General features: G+C 46.6%; 1 pseudogene; it reads right to left on the bottom strand.

The window, feature by feature from the left end:
* Positions 1 to 1,195: 1,195 nt before the first annotated feature.
* Positions 1,196 to 2,582, bottom strand: LOC146763096 (uncharacterized; annotated as a pseudogene).
* Positions 2,583 to 20,626: the final 18,044 nt, after the last annotated feature.

Raw genomic sequence — 20,626 nt, forward strand, 5'->3', positions numbered from 1 at the left:
GGGGCTTCAAGGTGGGCTGGAGCAAGACTTGGGCCAATGGGGTTACAGACACTTGATGTTTCAGGGGAGGGTTACAGGTGTGGGATGAACCATACATTTTGGGGGTTGAGATGGAACAGTCCATTTGACTTTTGGACTTATTTGTAGGTAAGGGTATTGTCCAGCCAGTAGGGGGGATTGTTTTCATCCTGGCTGTACTATCATAAATCTTTTGCCAGGCAATTATATTTATTCATCCTTCCCAACAGGAAAATATGTCATTTTCCCAGTCCCTGGCTTTTTCCTTAAAGGTGGCATTTGGGGCTATAAGATCACACAGGTTCCTAGTTGTTGACATGTATAGTTTTTGAGAAATCCTGCAAAGTCTGCTAATTTTTCAATTTGGATTCCACTGTGGGCCAGTGCCAGTGGCCGCAAAGAGAGGCCCTTTTCTATGGGAAAAAGAAGTCATTTTCCCAGGGTCTGGTTATCAGCTGAGAGGTGGCATGTGGGGCTGTAAGGAAGTGCATGGTCTTCTGTTCCGTAAGCTTTAGTTTTTGGGAAATCCAGTAATTTTTTGCCAATTTTGAGGTTGGGAGGCCAATGTAGGCCATTGTGAGTGGCCACAAAGCGTGGTCATTTTCCATGGGAAAAAGAAGTAATTTCCCAGGTGCCGGAGACAACCCTAGGTCGCAGGGTGGCTCCATGTGGTGGAAAAATTTCTTTTCCAACCCATGCTTCCAAAGAAAGGCTCAGTAGTCTCTGTTCGTCGGTCTCAAGGCAGTTTATTGTAAGCTATTCAAAAGATTGTCTTCTTGGGCTGCTGTGGTTTGTTCAGCAGCTCAGGCAATGGCACACACACGCCTGACATCCTCTCTGTCTTTCGTCTTCTTCTTCTCTCCCACCACGGCTGGGCTGCTGTTATCTTTTATATAGTACATTACGTGTTAAATGTTTACAGTTTTTCCCCAATACCTACTACCTATATTAAATGGTGCTTTTCTACTCTAAGCCAATCTGTGAATGCCAACATCACCAAAAACATGTGGGTAAGGAAGAAGAAAGAGGGAGGACAGGACAGGCCCATATCTCTCCATCTTAAAACTTCTGACCCCAATGTACAAAACTAAAACCCCCCTGTACAGGACTTTAAAAAACCCCTGTACAGCACTGAAAAATTCTTCCCTCTACTTTGTTACTACTTCTACTATAATATCTAAACTTTTGTGACTTCTTGTTCTTCCTGCAAGGTTGCTAAATCATTCTATGGCTCAAATCCAAAATCAGAGCTGTTTCCAGCTGCCTGCCAGGGTCTCAAATGCTTCTGACCTGGACCCGGAACCTCCAAAAATGTCTGAGGGACATTTTGAGTTCTGACATCTCCCTTTACCGTTTGCACCAAAAACACCTGTTTTGCCACTTTGTTCATGGCCCGTCGAATGCGCAGAAAGATGCATGGCAAAACAAGCAGAAGAACTAGAAGCCCCATAAGAATATAAAATGCTATTTTCAAAAGCTCCCTCTACAATGGTGAGAGATTAAAAAAGTTAATGAAATCATCCCAACAGGATCCTGTAACTTCTTTCAATTTACTGGTGCTGTTTTGCATTTGTTTTATATTTTCATGGATAGATTTTGAGTGATCAGAGAAGTTCATGGAGCACATGCCCTCAAATTCTTTGCACCCATGCCCATGTGATAGCAGCATATAATCAATTGCCGCCCTGTTCTGAAGTGTTGCTTGTCTTGCACTGTCGATATCTGTTAACATGTCGCTCAGTGCAGAGGAAATGGCATGAGTGTGTTTGCTCAACCAACATGCCATGTGGTCCAATTGTGTAACGGCCACCCCTGATGCTGCTTGGTGTGTGAAAAGTGCTATTGCAATTCTCCGAGCCTTGTTCCAGGTATAAACTTCATCATCACAATTCGGACTATATTGCTCAATGGATCTTTTTTCCCTGCCTGTCTGTTCCCTCAAAATTTCCAAATCAGGTGTTATCAATGAGAGTTCTCCAATGCTATATGGACCGCCCTTGACTTTTGCAGGGATAGCAGGCCAAAATCTGTCCCTCCAAATCAAAAACATTCCTTTTGGTAAAATGGCTGGGTTTTGGAGGGATGGTTTGCTCATCATTTTGGTGTAATTATACCAGGATGATGCATTTCTGTAAAAGAGCTGGTTTGGAGTGACATCTATTATGTGGTTATCTGTCTCTGTCACTCCCAATTGATTGAATTTGATACATAATTTCATTTTTGTTGACCCAAAGATGTCCAATTCCGGAGGTTCGAAGTGAGACACAGGGAGGAACTGTGTCCAAACATGCCATCCTTCCACAGGATCTGAAAGACTTCAGAACCCTTGGAGGGATGCTTTTTGGGATTGGCCATTCCTCCACTGGCACACCTACCAAACATGTTGAGAATGGTTTCCCTGGCTTTGAATGGGTCAGGCAAATGCTGTCCAGACCCGCTGCCTTTGCCAAAGTCTCCCACACATTTTCCCTTGGTTGTCTCATGGGAAAATCTGTCCTATTGCCCAAGACAACAGGCGAGAGAATGAAGCACATGAACACTCTCTGTCTGAACCCCATGTCCATGTTCCCACCCTCTGTAAGAAACCCCGCAATGCAGCAACACCCAAATAACACTTAATTCCCTAGAAAAACCCCAAGTCTCTGAGTTGTCAATCATTTTCTGATGAGATGTCTGCAGCGTCATTGTCTGCCTTTGTCTGCGTGCTTGCCTTTCTGCTTCTTGGGTCCACATCCACTCTTGTCTGCATCCGATAAGGTTTCATGTGCCTTGCTGACACCCACTTCAGTCCTTGTCCTGTGGAAACACAAGCGAAACCCTTGTCCCAAGTTATTAATGCAAATGGGCCTTCAATTTGTCCTGACTCTGGGTTTCAAAACAAAACTAAAGGATTCTCCCTTAGTTTTGCTTGTGTGCTGTTCGTAAAGTGTCTGATAATTGGTGGAGTGGGCTCTGAGAAAGAACCATTTTAAAAATTCAGCACATACAGAGCTTTGTTCAACCGCATAGAAGGTGTTGCACCTGCCTCCCCCCTTTTCTGTTTATCCAAAAGGGATTTTAAAGTAAGATGTGTTCTTTCAATGATTGCTTGACCTGAGGGAGAATAAGGAATACCAGAAATGTGTTTGACTCCCCATTTTTTCAGAAATTTGTCAAGCACCTTGCCTGTGTAAGTTGGACCATTATCTGTTTTTATTTCTTGTGGCACCCCTAATGATGCAAATTCTTGTAAAAAATGTCTGCAGGCATGTTCTGTGTTTTCCCCTGTATGTAATGATGCAAAAATTGCCTCTGAAAATGTATCTACTGAAACATGAATGTTTTTGAGCCTCCCAAAAGATGGATATTTTGTGACATCACTTTGCCACAGCTGAAGACTTTGCAATCCCCTCAGATTGACTGCTCCTGTGGATGCAGGTGGCTGCACAAGCTGGCAATCTGGGCAAGCACTGATGATTTCCTTTGCCTGGCTTTTAGAAAGGCAAAAGGATTTCATCAATGCTTGTGCATTTTGATGGAAAAATGCATGGCTCAATTTTGCTTGCTCAAAAATGTCTGGCAGTGTCTCTGAGATGGGCATTGTGAGTTTGTCTGCACGAGCATTCCCTTCTGCTAAAAACCCTGGAAGTGAGGAATGCGCTTTGATGTGTGTAACAAAATATTTGTGTTCTCTGTTTTCTAGGATTGTTCTCATTCATGATAGATATGAATATAAAATTTCATAATCTGTGTGTTTTAAAAGTGATCCCTGTTGGGGAAGATGAAACAAGAAAGCCTTATAAATATGACTGCCTGGCAAAAGATTTAGAAAATACAGGGATTGAAATGGTAACAAGTTTTGAGATACCAAACCTTAGTTACTGAACAACTAGAAAACAATAGTACAGCCAGGATGAAGACAATCCCCCCTACAGTTTGAACAATGCCCTTACCTACAGATAGGTCCAAAGGTCAAATGGACTGTTCTATCTCACCCCCCAAAATGTATGGTTCATCCCACACCTGTAACCCTCTCCTGAAGCATCATGTGTCTGTGACCCCATTGGCCTAAGTCTTGTCCCAGCTCACCTTGAAGCCCCCTGACAAGGAGTCCCTGAGGAGCCAGACGCCCTCTTGGAACTTCCACCCTCCTGGAACTCCCCCTCTCCTGGAACATCCTCTTATCTCCCTCTACCCCTTGCCTCTCCCTTTCCCCACTCCCTAGGGTCTGTCACGTGTCACGTCTGGCAACTCCAAGCAGGGCCTTTCACCCTTTCTAATAAACCATATATTCTAAGAGCAACCTTCAGAGATCTCTCATCTCCATCCATCTAAACTGTCCTGGAGTCCAGCTTCCCCGCAATCCCTCTAATCGTTTGACCACATTTGCAACATACGCTGAATCTGTGATCAGATTGAGGGGTTCCTGAAATAGCTGAAAAACCCTGACTACTGCTGCCAATTCTACAATTTGTGGTGAACCCTGTACCATTTTGATATCTGATTCCCATTTCCCTGTTTTTGGATTTTGCCATGTGATAACTGATTTGTGAGTTTTCCCTGAACCATCAGTGAACACTGTTGAAATGAACAGGTTTTATGTCTTTATTAGTGTTCAGATCTTTATTAAAAAGTCAGCTCGGCAGGGGGGTGTTGTAGCTTCTTCCGGTAGCTGAAGAGTGAGAAGGCGTGCAGAGTCTGTCCCTGGAGTCTCTGTGGCACACTGGTAGCCGGAGGTGAAGAGACGTCCAGTCTGTATCTGAAGTCCCGATCAGCAGACCATCCTCTCTCCTTTCCTCCTGGCCCACTGGTAGCCGAAGGGTGGCGGGATGTGCAGAGCCTTCTGCCGAGATCCAGCAGCAGCTATCCCTCTCCTGCCCTCCTGGTAACACCAGGTAGATTGTCTGATTCCTTGTGCCTGCTTCCCACAGCCCAGTCCAAGCTGGTCCTCTGCAGGTTATAGTGGCAGGTTAAACACAGACTAGGGATGGGGTTCCCTTTTCCCCAACCAGCACACCCATCCAGCCCCCTCCACTGTGCCCCTCTTTTTCATTTTGGGGTGTTTTTCATCCCCAAAACCCCCTCCCATTATTCCACTGGCTTATTTTGCATCCTAGTCCTAGTTTGGGTGGGGGTGTAGGTGATTCCCAGGAGCGATTAGCTAATTAACATTTCAATGTCAGTACTTAGGTCGAGCCAAGTGTCCCAGCCAGGCTGTTTTGTTCATAACACTGTCACCCCTTCCACTGGTTCCTGACTTATTTTTGGTTTTTTTCTAAAACTTATTTTTGCATTTAACATTCTGTGAGCTGGAAAATGAGCTGTGAAAACTCTTGGATACCCTAGCAATGCAATTGAAAAATCTTGTGATTTTTGCATTGCCCACTCAAAATATTTTTTCTTTAAAGTTACATGAATGACTGAGAAATCTTTGCCTGACATTGTCAGCAACCTGGTCCTTGGCTTAATAATGATCTGAGCTATCATCTCTAAGTCTGTGAGAATTGTTTTTGAGGATCTGTAAGCTAAAAAACCCCACTCTATCAGCAAAAGAGGGACCATTTGAGATAAATCCCACTGAAAAATCAACCCATATAACTGTGCTGTTTCCCCCAGCACTGCCAAATGAAAAGGCAGTGATTTCACAAAGTGATGTGCTTGTTTCTGTTGAATCAAATCTGTGATCTTTTCAAGATCTTTTCGTGCTTCAGGCGTCAGAGTTCTGGGAGATTTGATGTTGTTGTCCCCTCTCAAGAGGTCGAGCAATGATGAGATGTCATCATTGGTGATTCCCAAGATTGGTCTCATCAAGTTGATTTCCCCCAAAAGCTGTTGCACGTCCTGCAGATTGGTGACTTTTGTGTTGATTTCCAGTTTCTGTGGCCTTATTGTCTGCTTTGTGATCTTCCATCCCAGGTATTTCCAAGGTGCAATTTCTTGTATTTTTGGTGCACTGATTTCCAGTCCTGCTTTTTGCACCTGTGCAATTACATAGTCACAAACCTTCTGCACCTCCTGTTTCGTTGGTGCTGCAATGAGCAAATCGTCCATGTAATGAATGATTTTTGTTTTTGTATGTTTCTCCGGTGCTGGATGAAAAGCTTGAGCCATGTTTTAGAGTTGTGTTTGCACTGTATATCCCCTCATAATGGTTTGTCCCTCCATATCCCCTCTTTGTACCTGTTTGGTTCATCCCAGCTTTCTCATCAGTACCTGTATGTCCATCAAACCCCAACCCATCCCCCTGTCTCCTCCCAGGTGATGTTTCCATCACCTGGTGACCCTTCCCCTTTGTCCAAATCCTTCCCCCAGGGTCACCAGGTAACTGAACCCTGGCTGGGACTCCTCCCCAACCCCCTCCTCAGTGGTCACTCTGAGGCCTTGCCCCCAGAGAGCCACTCCCATGTCCTTCTCCCATGGGCCGTTCGGTTTTCCCCGCCCCCCTATATCTGGCTGCTCCGGGCCGGGAGACCCTCTCTATTGCTCTGGAGGTCCTTCAAAGCCAGATGTGGCCTGGGATCTCTCCAGGACCTCATTAAACTTTGGAACTAATCCTGAGGGAGAGCGCCTCTTTCCTTTGCTTGTGGGACCAGCTCGTCTTTGGACTCACGTGGGAGCTTCTCCAAGCCCCCCGGGATCCAAGGAGAAGTTCCTTCCCTCTGCCCAACTCGCCCCACTGCCCAGCTGGCTGGGCTCCACAGGGGTTCTATCTCCATGGATTCGAGGGGGAGACGCAGCACTCATGTCTTCGATGACCTCATTGATCTTCCTGAGATCGTGAAGCAGTCTCCAAGACCCTGAAGTTTTCTTGCAAATGACAAACACTGGGGAATTCCATGGGCTGTTCGTTGGTTTGATGTGTCCCTTCTGCAGCTGTTCCTGGACCAACTTTTTCAGTGCACTCAGTTTCTTTTGTTTGAGGGGCCACTGATAACCTGAAACGGGATCATTTGTTTTCCAAGTCAATTTCAGAGTGGCGAGTGCCACAGTGACCCCTGTTAAAAATCCAGTTCCAATTTCAGTCCCCATTGTGCCAAAAGGTCTCTTCCCCACACTGTGATGGGCTTTTGCACGTTGAAAGGATGGATGATTGCTGTTTTTCTTCCTGAGCCTGTGAAAACAATTGTGTTCTCACTCTGCATGCATAGGGAACTTCCTCCTATGCCTGTGAGAGACCCCAAAGGTGCAACCAAGTCCCATTCCCTGGGCCAAAAGATGTATGAAATGACTGTGACATCTGCTCCTGTGTCAAGCATTCCTGTGATGGCAATTGTTTTATCATTACAAGTCAACTGACAGGTAACGATGGGTCGATCTCAGCTCAAATGTTTCACCCAAGATGCATGTATTTCCATTTGGTCACCAGAAAAAGAGTCCCGTTTTTTGAACACTGGCATGATTTGCTTTTCTGGGTGAGATGGCAAAGCCATGGCTTGGGCTATCGGTGTATTTTGTGGAATTGCCAGAGCTGATTGCAAGGCTTTTGCCGTGACCATCAGCTCCTCTTTATGGTTTGCTGAAATCAAAGATGGATAAACAAAAAGTCCAAGAATTCTGCTTCTGTCCCTGGCCATTATAAAAATATCTTGCATTTTCCAAGAAGTCCCAGTGACACCCATGGGTATCACTGCATGGATGTTTTCCAGAAGGCACGTCAATTTGGTGTTTGCCAGGATGCATTGGAATCCGGGTGGTACCAAGTCTGGGTCGCTGGGGATTTTGGAGATTGTTCTACCAAGGGGTTCTGTTTGTTGTTCCCCAAGGATTGTCCCTGCTGGTTTTGTGTCACTGCCAGGATTTGTGTGGGAGCATGCTGGCGATGATTTGCACTCCTTTTCCCATTTCCCAGAATCGGAAGAGGTTTTCCATCCACATCTGTCTGTGAATGACACTCACTTGCGAGATGTCTCGCTCTCCTGCATGGGGGACAAAGGTCTAGTGGCTTGTTGGGTTTTGCAAATTGTGGGCAGTTCCTTTTAATATGTCCTTGTGCCCCACACCCAAAACATTGCCTTTCTGCACTGGTGTTGCTCTTTGTGTAATTTGCAACAGCTTCCTTGACTCGTTTTTCAATTCGGTCTCCCAACTGCTCCTCCATGATGGATGCAACATGTTGTGATGTCCCCACCTTGCTGCACGCCTCAATCATGTCTGCCAAGGTGACCTGGTGTGGCATCATGCTGATGATTCACCTGTATTCTGGGTTAGCATTGGAGAAAGTGAGGCTTTTGGTTATATGTGGTTTTGCCCCCTCATCAGTCACTTGTCATTCCACTGCCTGTGAAAGACGATCCACAAATGAGGAAAATGGCTCCGAAGGACCCTGTTTGATCTCGGTGTAGATGGTGTCCTGGACCCCCGCTGGAGCAATCTGTAGAATGGCTCTCCGTGCTGCCTCTTTGATGTTGCTGAGCACGTGCTGCGGAAGTCTCACTGCCTGTTGAGTCAGATTGTCCTCAGAAGGGTCACCAGCAAGCTGCACCATGGTGAGGTTCATGTTTGGCCCACCTTGGTATCTGGCTCTCAGCTCCTCCAGGGATCTCCTCCATGCTTTCTGCCACACGAGAGCTTGGGTGTCTTTAAGAACTGATGTTGCAAGATATTTAAGATCATAAGGTGTTAAATCATACATGCCAAAAATGCTTTTCAACATTTGTTTGAAATATGGTGATGACAACCTGCTGTCTCGAATGGCTTTAGTTAAATCTTTGATTGCACCACGATCCAGGTGTTCCCACCTCGTGTTTTGGCCCTGAGTGTCATAGTTCACTGGCATCATTATGTTTCCCGAACCCTGTAATAAACCTTTCTCCTTTTCCAATTCTGCTTGAATGTCCTGCCAGTCCACTTTTGCGCTTGGCAAAGCTGGAAATTTTGTGGGTACTTGCCTGTAGAGTGGAGTAATCTGTTGTGACTGCACCTTTGGTGCAGCAGCACTCACCAATACCAACGGCATCTGTGGCATCTGCGAAGATGAAGGCTAAGTGCTTCTGGATAAAAATGGAACATCTGCTGTGGAGGAGAACACACGGCTGCCCCGCATTATTTGGAAAATTTTTGGAAGATGAACCAACAGTTCTGTCTGTAACTCCAAGGCTGTGCTCAAGTACCGTAAAAGAAACTCGACAACCCCTTTTGATATTAAAATTGACTCTCCCTGACCCAAAAAATCGGCACACCTTGATGTTGGAATTGTCCAAGCTGGGGCACCCTCCAAAGCAGTGATGTACACAGTATAATCCTGTTGCTGCGCCTCAGCAGAAGTGTCCTGAGTCCCATGCTGTTCTGGAATCAGCGGAGGTTCCTGCTGTCGTGCAGATGGGGCTTTTTTGACTCTGGATTTTTTCTTAGAAGAAACTGGAAAAAAGTGATGCAATGTTACAGTCCAACCACTAGGTGGCGCAGTGGCTTGGATGCCCGAGTCCTGTGAAGCCTGTTGCAATGTTGTGGTCCCGCCACTAGGTGGCGCTGCCGCCTGACCGAATGAGGTTGGGACTGCACTTTGCTCCTCTAGTTGTATCTCTAATAAACGTTTGAGCATTTCTTCTAACAATTGATTCACATTTGCAAACCCTGCGATCTGAGAAACGGACTCTTGCTGTATCGACTGTTCTAACCTTGGAATGCCTGAGGCTGGCAGGGTTTGGCTGTGAGCCTGCACTGGCTGTGTATGTTGCCATGGGAACCGTGGAGGGGCCGTGCCCTGAGAGATGTTTACATCCTGGTCACGCCCCGTCCCTGCCTGTGTCATCACAGGGGTGTGGACACTTCTGCTCCGACCCCGGCCACGTTTCTGCCTAGCTCCAGACCACACAGCCGCAGATCGGGAGTCACTCTCGTCCCCCATGAAACTGACGTCACCACTCTCCCGATCCCATTCCGGCCCTGATATTTCCGCCCCGCTCTGCCCCTTATAGGGACACGCCTCTCCTGGCTCTGCGCCAACGCCCGCAGCCCCCGCGCGCCGCCTCCGCCTATGCCCGTGCTGCGTTTAAGACATGCAAGATATTCCCCGCTCCAACTTCCGGGTTTCGCTCTACCGTCACGCACATGCGCGCTGCCACTGCGGCGGCGAGAGAAGAGTCCTACTCCTTCTCAGCCGCCCGCTCGGCAAACGCTGCCGCTCCGGTCAGAGAGCTGTCTTCCCGCGCCTGCCAGGCGGCCGCTTCTGCGGGTTCACGGATCCTCGTCACCGAAGGCGTCACCGGGCGCTCAGGGCGTACAACCGCCGTGCCCGCACTCCCCGCCTTCCCCCCGGTCCGCCTCGTTCCCAATTCCCCCTTCTTTCGCCTGCTGTGTGGGCTGTTTTGAACTCCCTGCCTGCGCCACTGCGAGAGCCCGCTCTTCCCCCTCTTCCCTCTGCTCTACACTCGCGCCTTCGTCCGCTCCCCATCGTGGCCGTCGCAGTCCCCCTCGCCGCGGGTGCAGACACGGGCTGAGACTGTGCCTGGCTTATCTATCACCCTCTGAGGGGTTTCTGCATCAGAGGAGATTAGGGATTGAGGTTCAAGGGAGTCTGAGGAAGAGTGAGAGCCTGGGGACGCGGGGAGTGATGAGACATCATCTCCCTGATTTTCCATGGGAAGTGATCCCGCTTCCCCTGGATCTGTGGTGAGCGGGTTGCCCCAAGCTCCTGACTGGGCAATTCTCCCCCTTGATCTCCCGTAGGAGCCTGGGCTATCTGGTGTTGAATACCGCGTTGTGAAAGTGACTCTAATACTATTCTTGCTGAAGGCAAAAGTTTCACAGCGATCTTATCTTTTTTATGGCTCGGTAATATAACTGCTTATTGATCTCTTGCCAAAAATTTGGCTCAAACAAGAGATGTGCCTCTGTGTGTGGATAATTACACCGCACCCACAATATCAAGGCTTTAAGCATTTTGGAGCTATCTCTACCGGATGGGTAGAAATCATGCCCTGTAAGGCTGATAAAATTTGGGTCTGGTCTTGGGAATATCGAGTCCCCATGTTCTTAATTTTGACCGTTCTCACCAAAAGCTCGGTCAGCACGAGGTCAGTCCGGAGATGGCACTGATCACTGTCCAGCAGGTCACACGTGAGACATCCCAGGCGCGCTTCTGGTTTTCTCCTCCCTGGAGTGTCCTCGAGACGAGTTGCCTTGGTGAAGGTCAGGATGTTTTGTCTTGAGCTTTCCACTCCCTCTCTCTCTGGAGTCTTCGGAAAATGTGTGTGCCTTTTTCCGCTGAAGGTTGGAGGTTGCTTGATGGATTGGCTTCTTGCCCTTTTTGTTGGCCGACCCAGGGATGCCAGATGCCGGAGACCACCCTAGGTCGCGGGGTTGCTCCGTGTGGTGGAAAAATTTCTCCTCCAACCTGTGCTTCCAAAGAAAGGCTCAGTAGTCTCTGTTGTTCAATCTCAAGGCAGTTTATTGTAAGTTATCTAAAAGATTGTCTTCTTTGGCTACTGCGGTTTGTTCAGCAGCTCAGGCAATGGCACACACACCCCTGACATCCTCTCTGTCTTCCGTCTTCTTCTCTCCCCCCACCCCTGGGCTGCTGTTATCTTTTATATGGTACATTACGTGTTAAATGTTTACAGTTTTTCCCCAATACCTACTGCCTATATTAAATGGTGCTTTTCTACTCTAAACCAATTTTTGAGTGCCAACATCACCAAGAACATGGAGGTAAGGAAGAAGAAAGAGGGAGGACAGGACAGGCCCATATCCCTCCATCTTAAAACTTCTGACCCCCATGTACAAAACTAAAACCCCCTGTACAGAACTAAAAAATTCTTCCCTTTACTTTGTTACTACTTCTACTACAATATCTAAATTTTTGTGACTTCTTGTTCTTCCTGCAAGGTTGCTAAATCATTCTATGGCTCAAATCCAAAATCAGAGCTGTTTCCAGCTGCCTGCCAGGGTCTCAAATGCTTCTGACCTGGACCGGAACCTCCAAAAATGTCTGAGGGACATTTTGAGTTCCAACACTCAGGCTCTGGCCATCAGCTCAGAGGTGGCATTTGAGGCTCAGAGATCAGACAGGTTCCTAGTACTGACAGGCATAGTTTTAGAGAAATCCTGCAAAATTTGCTAATTTGTAAGTTTGGATTCCACTGTGGGCCAGTGCCAGTGGCTGCGAAGAGAGTCATTTTCCATGGGAAAAAGAAGTCATTTCCCCAGGCTCTTGGTATCAGCTCAGAGGTGGCATGTGGGGCTGTAAGGGAATGCACAGTCCTCTGTTTCATAGGCTTTTGTTTTTGGGAAATGGTGGGAGGAGGAATGATTTGAAAAGTTTTCATTTTGGATTTAGGTGTGTGTTTTCCTTTCTCTTTTTTTTTTTTTTCTTCTTCTTTATAGTACTATAGTAGTAGTAGATTAATAAAGTTTTTTTTTTTCCTTGATATTAAGCTTGGGCCTGCTTTGCTCTGTTGCGCTGGCATTGTGCCAGTGCCAAACCATGACAGGATGCCACTGTGGGCCAGTGCAAGTGGTCGCGAAGAGAGGCCATTTCCCATGGGAAAAAGAAGGCTGTTCCCCAGGCTCTAGGTATCTGCTTGGAGGTGACATTTGGGGCTCTGAGATCACACTGGTTCCTAGTACTGACATGTGTAGCTTTTGAGAAATCCTGAAAAATTTGCAAAATTTCGAGAACAGGACGCCACTGTGGACCACTGTGAGTGGCTGCAAAGAGAGGCCATTTTCCATGAGGAAAGGAAGTCCTTTCCTCAGGCTCTGGGTATCTCCTTAAAAGTGGCATTTAGGGCTATAAGAACACACAGGTTCCTAGTTGCTGACATGTGTAGTTTTGGAGGAATCCTGCAAAGATTGTAAATTTCATGGTCAGGACGCCACTGTGGGCCAGTGTGTGTGGCCAGAAAAAGAGGCCATTTTCCGTGGGAAAAAGAAGGCATTTCCCCAGCTCTGGGTATTTTCTTGGAGGTGGCATGTGGGGCTGTAAAGGATTGCTTGGTCCTCTTCGGTCTATGCTTTAATATTGGAGAAATCCTGCAAAGTCTACTAATGTGCAAATTTGGACGACCCTGTGGTACAGTGGTAGTGGCTGCAAAGAGAGGCCATTTTCCATAGGAAAAAAAGACATCATTTCCTCAGGCTCTGGGTTTCAGCTAAGAGGTGGCATTTGTGGTTGTAAGGCAATGATTTGTCCTCTACACTGTAAGCTTTCGTTTTAGATAAATCCTTCGATGTCTGGTAATTTGTAAGTTTGGATGCCACTGTTGGCCAACACCAGTGGCCACAGAGAGAGGCCATTATCCATGGGAAAAAGAAGTCATTTCCCCAGGCTCTGGGTATAAGCTCAGGGGTGGCATTTATGCCTCAAAGATCACATAGGTTCCTAGTCGCTGATATCTGTTGTTCTGGAGAAATTTTCCAAAGTTTCGCAATTCAGAGTTCAAGACACCACAGTGGCCCAGTGCAGGTGGCATAAAAGAGAGGCCATTTTCCATGGGAAGAGTAACTCATTTCCCCCATCTCTGGGTATCTACTTAGAGGTGGCTGTCCTGGTTTGTAAGATATGCTTGTATTCTATTTCCCATCTGTTGGAGGTTGGGCAGGTTTGTTATGTCTTCCAAGAACAATGGTTTGCTCCAAAGAGGTAATAGTTTTGTTAATGGGCCATTGACTGACTCACTGCAGGCCTGGTAACGTAACACCATCCCATTGTGAGATGCTCCACCCAGAAGGGGAAGCCAAGCACTCTTTTATTGTATAAAGGGGTACCTTTTGGGAGAGAAGACAGCTCTCTCTCTTTGCGGGATTCCCAGAGAAGCAGCTCCTTCGGCAGGATTCTCAGAGAAGCAGCTCCTTCAGTGGGATTCCCAGAGAAACGGCCGGAGCGTGGTGAGGCGGCGGGGGCGGAGCTCGGAGGCGGCCCCAGCGCAGAGGAAGACCGGCCCAACTGCCACCAGATCTTCAGAGAAAACCATACCCTTCTAAAGATCACCACTTCAGCTGCAATTCATCAGCCACTGCAAGAGGAGCAGCTATCATTTCAACCGGACTGCTACCAACACCCCGAATCCTCAGGTTGTGGACTTTATCACTAGTTTTGTTTGTACCAATTGCATTTGCCTTTTTAAATTGTTATCTAGTTTTCTCCTAGTAAAGAATTGTTACTCCCATTCCCATATCTTTGCCTGAGAGCCTTTTAATTTAAAAATCCTGGTAATTCGGAGGGAGGGGGTTTACCTTCTCCATTGCACAGGAGGCTTTTGCCCTCCTTCACAGACTCCTGTCTTGTCAAACCAAGACAGTGGCATTTGGACCTATAGGATCACACAGTATCCTAGTTGCTGACTTGTATAGTTTTTGAGAAATCCTGCAAAGTTTGCAAATTTTGAGGTCAGGATGCCACTGTCGGCCAGGGCGAATGGCAGCAAGTGGAGGTAATTTTCCATGGGAAAAGGAAGTCATTTCCCAGGCTCTGGTTATCAGCTTTGAGAAGGCATTTGAGACTGTATGATCACACAGGTTTCTAGTTGCTGACTTGTGTCGTTCTAGTGAAATCTTACAAAATTTGGAAATTTAGAGGTTAGGACGCCATTGTGGGCCAGTGCTAGTGGCCGCAAAGAGAGGCCATATTCCATGGGAAAAGGAAGTCATTTCCCCAGGCTCGGGGTATCAGCTCTGGGGTGGCATTTAGGGCTCCAATATCACACAGCTTCCTAATTACTGACATGTGTAGTTTTGGAGAAAGCCTGCAAAGTTTGAAAATTTTGAGGTCAGGACACCATTGTGAGCCACTGTAAGTGGCCGCAAAGAGAGGCCTGTTTCCATGGGAAAAATAGGTCATTTCCCAAGGCGCTGGGTATCTCCTTAGAGGTGGCATTTGGGGCTATAAGATCACACAGGTTCCTAGTTGCTGACATCTGTAGCTGTAGAGAAATCCTGAAAAGTTTGCCAATTTTGAGGTCAGGACGCCACTGTGAGTCAGTGCATGTGGCCGCAAATTAAGGCCATTTTCCCTAGGAAAAATAAGTAATTTCCCTAGGCTCTGGTTAACAGCTCAGAGATGGCATTTGTGAGTGTAAGGGAATGCTTTGTCTTCTACTCTGTAAGATTTAGTACTGGAGAAATACTGCAAAGTCTACTAATTTGTAAGTTTGGACCCAACTGAGGGCCACTGTGAGTGGCTGCAAATTGAGGCCGTAATCCACGGAAAAAGAAGTCACATCTCCAGGCTCTGGGTATCAGCTCAGAGGTGGCATGTAGGGCTTTGAGGGAATGCAAGGTCCTCTGTTCCATATTTTTTAATTTTTTGGAAATCCTGTAAATTTTGCAAATTTTGAGGTCGGTACGCCAACGTAGGCCTTTGTGAGTGGCTGCAAAGAGAGACCATTTTCCATGGGAAAAATAAGTCATTTCCCCACGGTGGCACTTGGGGCTCTGAAATCACACAAGTTCCTAATTGCTGACATGTACAGTTTTTGAGATATCCTGCAAAGTTTACACATTTTTAGGTCAGGACGCCACTGTGGGCAAGTGCATGTGGTCACAAATTAAGGTCATTTTCCATAGGAAAAACTAGGCATTTCCTCAGGCTCTGGTTTACAGCTCAGAGGTGGCATTTGGGGCTATAAGATCACAGAGGTTCCTAGTTGCTGACATGTGTAGTTTTGGAGAAAGCCTGAAAAGTTTGCAAATTTTCAGGTCCGGATGCCACTGTGGGCCAGTGGGAGTGGCCTCAAAGGGAGGCCATTTTCCATGGGAAAAAGAAGTCATTTCCTCAGACTCTGGGTATCTGCTAAAAGGTGGCATTTGGGGCTGTAGAGGAAGGCTTGGTCCTCTTCGGTGTAAGCTTTAGTTTTCGAGAAATCCTGCAAAGATTGCAAATTTTGAGGTCAGGATGCCACTGTCGGCCAGGGCGAGTGGCTAAAACTGGAGGGCATTTTCCATGGGAAATGGAAGTAATTTTCACTGGCCCTGGTTTTCTGCTTAGAGGTAGTATTTGTGGATGTAAAGGAATGTTTTGTCCTCTGCTATGTAAGCTTTAGTATTGGAGAAATACTGCAATGTCCGGTAATTTTGAAGTTTGGACAGCACTGTGGGCCAGTGTGAGTGGCCGCGAAGAGAGGCCATTTTCCATGAGAAAAAGAAGTCATTTCCCCAGGCTCTGGGTATCTGCTAAAAGGTGGTGTTTGGGGCTGTAGGAGAAGGCTTGGTCCTCATCACTGTGAGCTTTAATTTTGGAGAAATACTAAAAAGATTTCAAATTGTGAGGTCTGGACGCCCGTCTGTGATGCTGTGTGTGGCCGCAAAAAGAGGACATATTCCATGGGAAAAAGAAGGCATTTCTCCAAGCTCTGGGTATCCACATGGAGGTTGTGTTTGGAGCTGTAGGGAAATGCTTGGTCCTCTTCGGTGTAAGCTTTAGTTTTCGAGAAATCCTGCAAAGATTGCAAGTTTTGTGGTCTGGATGTAACTGTGAGCCAGCGCCAGTGGCTGCAAAGAGAAGCCATTTTCCATGGGAAAAGAAGTAATTTCCCCAGGCTCTGGGTATCTGCTTAGAGGTGTCATTTGTGGCTCTAAGATCACACAGTTTTCTAGTTGCTCGGACCTGTAGTTTTAGGGAAATCCAGCAAAGTATGGAAATTTAGAAGTCAGGATGCCACTGAGGGCCAGTGCGTGTGACTGCAAAGAGAGGCAATTTTCCATGGGAAGAAGAAGTAATTTCCCCAGGCTCTGGGTTTTGGCTAAGAGGTGGCATTTGTGGGTGTAAGGGAATGCTTTTTCCTCTACTCTGTAAGCTTTAGTTCGGGAGAAATCCTTGGATGTCTGCTAATTTGTAAGTTAGGATGTCACTGTTGGCCAATGCCAGGTGCCACAAAGAAAGGCCATTTTCCATGGGAAAAATAAGTCATTTCTCCAGGCTCTGGGTATCAGCTCAAGCGTGGCATTTGGGGCTCCAATATCACACAGGTTCATAGTTGCTGACATGTCTAGTTTTGGAGAAATCCTGCAAGGTTTGCAAATTTTCAGGTCAGGACACCATTGGGAGTCACAGAGAGTGCCTGCAAAGAGAGTCCATTTTCCATGGGAAAAAGAAGTCATTTTTCCAGGTTCTGGTTATCAGCTCAGATGTGGCATTTGTGGGTGTAAGGGAATGCTTTGTCCTCTACTCTGTAAGCTTTTGTATTGGAAAAATCTTGGAAAGTCTGCTAATTTGTAAGTTTGGACGCAACTGAGGGCCGCTGTGAGTGGCTGCAAAGTGAGGCCATTATCCATGGGAAAAAGAAGTCACATCTCCAGGCTCTGGGTATCAGCTCAGAGGTGGCATGTAGGGCTTTGAGGGAATGCAAGGCATTCTGTTCCGTATTTTTAAATTTTTTTGAAATCCTGTAAAGTTTGCAAATTTTGTGGTCGGTACGCCAACGTAGGCCTGTGCGAGTGGCTGCAAAGACAAGCCATTTTCCATGGGAAAAATAAGTCATTTCCCCACAGTGGCATTTGGGGCTCTGAAATCACACAGGTTCCTAGTGCTGATATCTGATGTTCTTGAGAAATCCTGCAAAGTTTACAAAATTTCGAGGCCTGGGCGCCACTTTAGGTCCGTGTGAGTGGCCGCAAAGTGAGGCCATTTTGCATGGTGTCCTGGCTTGTAGTATAAGCATGTATTCTATTTGTCATCTGTTAGAGGTTGGGCAGCTTTTCTTATCTCTTCCAAGAACAATATCTCCCTCCAGGGTGATCTCTTCTGTTAATGGACCATTAAATGACTTGGTGCATGACTGGTAAAGTTACACCATCCTATTGTGAGAAGCCCTACCCAGAGGGAGGAGCCAAACATCCCTACCTGCATAAAATAAGCCTTTTTTTGGGACAACAGATCAGCCTTTTCGCTGGATTCCCAGAGGAGCAGCTTTCTTCTCTGCTGGATTCCCAGAGTAATATTAGGCCCATCTATTCCATCACCAGACCTTCAGAGAAAACTACATGCTTCTATAGGACCACCGCTTCAGCAGCATTTCATCTGCCACTCCAGGAGGCGCAGGCACCATTTAACTGGACTATTACCAACACCCTGACTCCTCAGGGTGTCAGGTTTTGGACTCTATTAGTAGTTTTGTTAGTGCTAATTACATTTTCTTTTTAATATTTTTATTTTTTTCCTAGTAAAGAACTGTTATTCCTACTCCCATAAATTTGCCTAAGAGACTTTTAATTTGGAAATTGTGGTAATTTGGAGGGAGGGGATTTACCTTTTCCATTCCACAGACTCCTGTCTTTTCAAACTGACACATGGAAAAAATAAGACATTTTTCCAAGCTCTCAGTATCAGGTCAGAGGTGGCATGTGGGCCTGTAAGGGAATGCCTGGTCCTCTGCTCCTTAAGCTTTATTTTTTTGAAAATCCTATAAAGTTTGCAAATTTTGAGGTAGGGATGCCACTGTGGGCCAGTGCCAGTGGCTGCAAAGAGAAGACATTGTCCATGGGAAAATAAGTAATTTCCCCAGGGTCTAAGTATATGCTTAGAGGTGGTGTTTGGGGCTCTGGGATCACACAGTTTCCTAGTTGCTGGCATCTGAAATTTTAGAGGAATCCTGGAAAGTCTGCTAATTTTGAAGTTTGGACGCAACTGTGGGCCAGTGTGAGTTGCTGCAAAGATAGGCCATTTTCCATGGGAAAAAGAAGTAATTTCTCCAGGCTCTGGGTATCAGCTCAGAGGTGGCATTTGTGGGCTGTAAGGGAATGCACGGTCCTCTGTCCCGTAAGTTTTAGTTTTTGGGAAATCCTGAAAAGTTTGCAAATTTTGAGGTCAGAACACCACTGAGGGCAACTGCGTGTGGCCGCAAAAAGAGGCCATTTTCCATGCGAAAAAGAAGTCATTTCCCCAGGCTCTGGGTATCGGCCTAGAGGTGGCATTTGGGGCTATAAGAACACACAGGATCCTTGTTGCGGACATGTGTAGTTTTAGAGAAATCCTGCAAAGTTTGCAAATTTTCAGGTCAGGATGCCACGGTCGGTGAGGGAGACTGCCCACAATTAGTGGCCATTTTCCAGGCTCTAGGTATGAGCTCAGCGGTGGCATTTAAGGCACCAATATCACACAGTTTCCTAGTCACTGACATCTGTTGTTCTGGAGAAATTTAGCAGAGATTGCAAATTTTGAGGTCTAGATGCCACTGTGGGCCAGTGTGAGTGGCCGCAAAGAGAGGCCATTTTCCATGGGAAAAAGAAATCATTTCCCCAGGGTTTGGGTATCGGCACAGATGTGGCATTTGGGGCTCTAAGATCACACAGGTTCCTTGTCACTGACTGTCTTGGTTTGAAAAAACAGGAGTCTGTAAAGGAAGGCAAAAGTATCCTGTGAAATGGAAAAGGTAAACCCCCTCCCTCCAAATTACCACAATTTCAAAATTAAATGGCTCTCAGGAAAAGATATGGGAATGGGAATAACAGTTCTTTACTAGGAAAAAAACCCCTAAATTTAAAAAAAATGTAATTAATACAAACAAAACTACTGATAGATTCAGAAATCTGACACCCTGAGGAGTCAGGGTGTTCGCAATAGTCCAGTTAAATGGTGGCTGCTCCTCCTGGAGTGGCAGATGAAATGCTGCTGAAGCGGTGGTCCAATAGAAGCATGTAGTTTTCTCTGAAGGTCTGGTGATGGAATAGATGGGCCTCTGGGAATCCAGCAGAGAAGAAAGCTGCTCCTCTGGGAATCCAGCGAAGGCGCTGCTCTGGTGTGCCAAAAAGTGCTGATTTTATGCAGGTAGGAATACTTGGCTCCTCCCTCTGGGTGGAGCATCCCACAATCATTCGATGTAACTTTACCAGTCATGCAGTGAGTCATTTAATGGTCCATTAATAGAAGATATCTCCCCGGGGGGAGACATTGTTCCTGGAAGAGATAAGAAACTTCCCAACCTCCAACAGATGACAAATAGAACACATGCTTATCTTACATACCAGGACATTATCTACCCCTTATTCTATTTCCATCTGCATCACAATGAAATCTTACACCTAGTGCTTACTTAAGACCAGGTTTCCCTGTGGTGCACAACGGGTTTCCCCATCTTTCTGCATTACCCACCAAGTGTAACCAGGTCCTTGAGCAAAAACAATCCCATGGATAGGTTTGTCTTTGCCTGAGGTTGCATTAATCCAAACAGTTTTTCCTAAAATACCTTTCTGTCCTGGTTTGTAAGATAAGCTTGTATTCTATTTGCCATCTGTTGGAGGTTGGGCAGGTTTGTTATCTCTTCCAAGAACAATGGTTTGCTCCGAAGAGGTAATGGTTTGTTAATGGGCCATTGACTGACTCACTGCAGGCCTGGTAATGTAACACCATCCCATTGTGAGATGCTCCACCCAGAGGGGGAAGCCAAGCACTCTTTTATTGTATAAAGGAGTACCTTTTGGGAGAGAGAGCAGCTCTCTCTCTTTGCGGGATTCCCAGAAAAGCAGCTCCTTTGGCAGGACTCCCGAGAGAAGCGGCCGGAGCGCGGTGAGGCAGCGGCGGCGGAGCTCGGAGGCGGCCCCGGCGCAGAGGAAGACTGGCCCAACTGCCACCAGATCTTCAGAGAAAACTATACCCTTCTAAAGATCACCACTTCAGCTGCAATTCATCAGCCACTGCAAGAGGAGCAGCTATCATTTCAACCGGACTGCTACCAACACCCCGAATCCTCAGGTT

This window comes from Lonchura striata, chromosome W, assembly GCF_050655825.1.
Source record: "Lonchura striata isolate lonStrDom1 chromosome W, ASM5065582v1, whole genome shotgun sequence".
Taxonomy (NCBI): domain Eukaryota; kingdom Metazoa; phylum Chordata; class Aves; order Passeriformes; family Estrildidae; genus Lonchura; species Lonchura striata.